This window comes from Grammomys surdaster, unplaced genomic scaffold, assembly GCF_004785775.1.
Source record: "Grammomys surdaster isolate TR1022 unplaced genomic scaffold, NIH_TR_1.0 125982, whole genome shotgun sequence".
Classification (NCBI taxonomy): domain Eukaryota; kingdom Metazoa; phylum Chordata; class Mammalia; order Rodentia; family Muridae; genus Grammomys; species Grammomys surdaster.
In genome coordinates, this window is record NW_021620798.1 from 4,351,446 (window position 1) to 4,354,986 (window position 3,541).

General features: G+C 41.9%; 1 pseudogene; it reads right to left on the reverse strand.

The window, feature by feature from the left end:
• Positions 1-3,216, reverse strand: part of LOC114609747 — a 34,548-nt pseudogene extending 31,332 nt beyond the window's left edge.
• Positions 3,217-3,541: the final 325 nt, after the last annotated feature.

Sequence of the window (3,541 nt, forward strand, 5' to 3'; positions counted from 1 at the left end):
GGGTTTGGGTAGCTGCTGTGCCCTGGATGTCCCTGGCTCCCAGATGTATCTCTGGGGCTTAGGGAGTGAGATGGAGTTCTTACCAGCTGCTCTGAGTGCAGTGGCTCCTGGATGACTCAGGATTCAGTTTCTCCACAGGACAGGAGCAGACCTACTCTGTGTCTGCTCCAGTCCCAGGGACCAGGCAGGGGCCGAAGGGAAGTGGAATTCCGGAGGGGCGGGGTTTGGGTAGCTGCTGTGCCCTGGATGTCCCTGGTTCCCAGATGTATTTCTGGGGCTTAGGGAGTGAGATGGAGTTCTTACCAGCTGCTCTGAGTGCAGTGGCTCCTGGATGACTCAGGATTCAGTTTCTCCACAGGACAGGAGCAGACCGACTCTGTGTCTGCTCCAGTCCCAGGGGATAGACAGTTTTCTACTCCTAGGAATAAATCTTTTATTGGTCTGTGCTGGTTGGTGGTACCTGAAGGATGGTGCAGTTTCTTGGTGCAGACAAAAGTGGAAGTCACCATTCTCTTTCAAAATGTAGTATAAAGATGCTCATAAAATAATGTCTTCTAGGGAAATATGTACCCTGAAAAATATTGCTTTTACAATATAGAGTGACAGAGTAGGATTCAGACTGCTCTCAAAAATTTATGCCATCTAGCTTAGTGTTCATAGTGAAAGAACATAAAAATTTGACTTTAACTTGAGGTGGCCTTTTATATGAAGTAGGCGATTGCGCTTTGCTACTCTTGGCAAACAAAGTAGTGGTGTACATGTGAAGTGTTTTATATATGTCATATATTAGTCTTGGGCTTGATTTGACATTCTACAACCTTGTCCACAAAGATTTCAGATCTCATTCTACGATTTTATATTGTACACAAGCTATACATTCTACATATTCTATAAAGTTCCCCTGGATTTAACTTGTATAGAACTTCTTAGAAAGACAGTTACTCCAAGAACGTTGAATGGTGAAATAATCACAAAGGAGACGTCTCATGAAAATAAGAAAATTTCTGAGAATCAAACTCATGTTTTTCTTAAGTCTTTATTTTATTTTTTTAACATTTGATAATTAGATTTATTTTAGAAAAAGAACATGCATCAAGTCCAACCTTTAATCATTAGAATTTCACAGTAGGTATTCCAAATATTTGATTTTTGGCTTATTGTAATTATATAAAAAACCCCACTTTCAACAATTTTTCAAAAAGAAACCACAGATGACTTAAGACCATTCGTTTAATAATTTAACTTTATAAAATATCAATACTATATTGTGACATTGTAAACATTATTAAAATATATCTTGGGCTACCGTATAAAGAAAAGAGAATAAAAAGCAACATGATCCCTAAAACAATATAACTCTCACTTTCTTGGACACAAATATAGCAAAAATAACCAAAATTATACTAACAGAACAACCTGTTAGCTAGAAGATAAACAGAAGACAGTCCTTAAGGGAATATCCCTGGAAGGTTACAGCTGCAAAGTCATTAGGGCCTTAAAATGTTCACTGTGAAGTTCTGTAGATGCTCCTTAATGATCTGTCCAGTTATTCAGAATATGTGACTCCTTGGATACTGCTCCTGATCGCAGCACTGGAATGCCAGCTTTGACTCTGTACTGGCTGGTTTTATGTCAACTTGACACAAGCTAGAGTTATCACAGAGAAAGGAACTTCAGTTGAGGAAATGCCTCCATGAGATCCTGCTATAAGGCATTTTCTCAATTAGTGATCAAGTGTGGAGGGCTCATTGTGGGTGGTGCCATCCCTGGGCTGGTAGTCTTGGGTTCTATAAGAAAGCAAGCTGAGCAAGGCAGGGGAAGCAACCCAGTAAGTAACATCCCTCCATGGCCTCTGAATCAGCTCCTGCCCTCTGCCCTGTGTGAATTCCAGTCCTGACTTCCTTTGGTGATGAACAGTAATGCGGAAGTGTAAGCTGAATAAACACTTTCCTCCCCAACTTGCTTCTTGGTCATGATGTTTTGTGCAGGAATAGAAACCCTGACTAAGACAGAGTAGAACTTCTGCCTTCAAAGCTTCACCCAGGTCTTCGAGAAGGTCCTTTTCATCCTGTAGGCCCACAGAAAGTTGTATCAGTGTGTCACTGATCCTGAGGGTATCTGTGTCCTTCTCAGGCATGAAGGCATGGGTCATGATTGCTGGAAGCTCAGCCAGACTCTCATATCCTCCCAGGCTCTCAGCCACAGCGAATAGCTTTAGATTTTTGAGGAAGGCCTGAGCATGCTTCAGAGCACCATTGATGTAGAAACTGACCATCCCTGGGCAGCCCATGCACTGGCGTTTGGCCAGCTCGTGCTGAGGGTGAGACTGTAGCCCAGGGTAAATAACCTTTTTTTACCTGAGGTTTGGACTCTATGAAATAGACCACTGCCATCCCATTCTTGAAATGTTTCTCCATCCGGACCTGCAGTGTTTTCAGGCCTCGGCAGCAGAGGTAACAATCAAAAGGAGGAGCAACTGCCCCGATTGAATTCTGAAGGAAATGAAGCCGATTACATTAGAATAAACAGATCATCAGAATTAACAGACACTAAGCCCATGACATCACTCTGGCTGTTCATGTATTTTGTGGCAGAATACATACAAATATCAGCACCCAGAGCCAAAGGTCTCTGGAAATATGCAGACATGAAAGAGTTATCTACAATCAAAATGATGTCTTTAGGTTTGTGGACAATTCGTGTGCAGGCTTCAAAATCAGCTAACTTCAAGGTTGGGTTTGTGCGTTTTTCAATCCAAACAAGCCTGGTCTGTGGTGTAATCACTGTCTCTAGCAATATGGTTTTGGAACAATCCACAAAAGAAATCTTCAGTCCAAATTCGGATGCCACCTTCCTGAAGTAACTGTTGGTGTCTCCATAAACTTCACCCATGCAAATGACTTCATCTCCTGCTTTTAAATGATGGGTAATTTTCATAGTGGCAGCTAGCCCCAATGCAAAGGCCAAACTGTGATTTGCCCCATCCAATGTAGCCACTGCTGTTTCCAAGCAATTCCTTGTTCGATTTCTACAGCGGCTGTATACAAAACATGAGGACTTGCCTGGCGAGTCCTGCTTGAACTTGGTGGCCAGCGAAATGGGCAGCACTATGGCACGTCAATTCTACTGCTCTGGCTCTTGTCCCACATGGATGACCTGAGTGCTGAAGTGCTGGAAGCTGGACAGGAAGCCACTTGAGGAGGAGTTCTTCTGCATCTTGATGATTGCCTTTGGTCACATAATTCCCCATGCATTCATTGTAGAGACTTAGTCATTACTTAAACTTTATAACCTTGTTATTTTTCCATTTTGGAGATGGTGATGACTACCACAGAGTATTATGGAATAAAAAGGACTGTGAAGAGTTGTGAGGATCCAGTGCAATGGTCCAAAAAGTACAATGGAAACTAGGATTACTACAAGCCATCTACCTCGCACTAAATTGTTTCTGTTATACTTATCTTCATTTTTTTGAACTTGTAAATCTTCATTTAAAAGACTTTTCATTATGTATGCCCACTCAGTATTTACTTAGCTATCT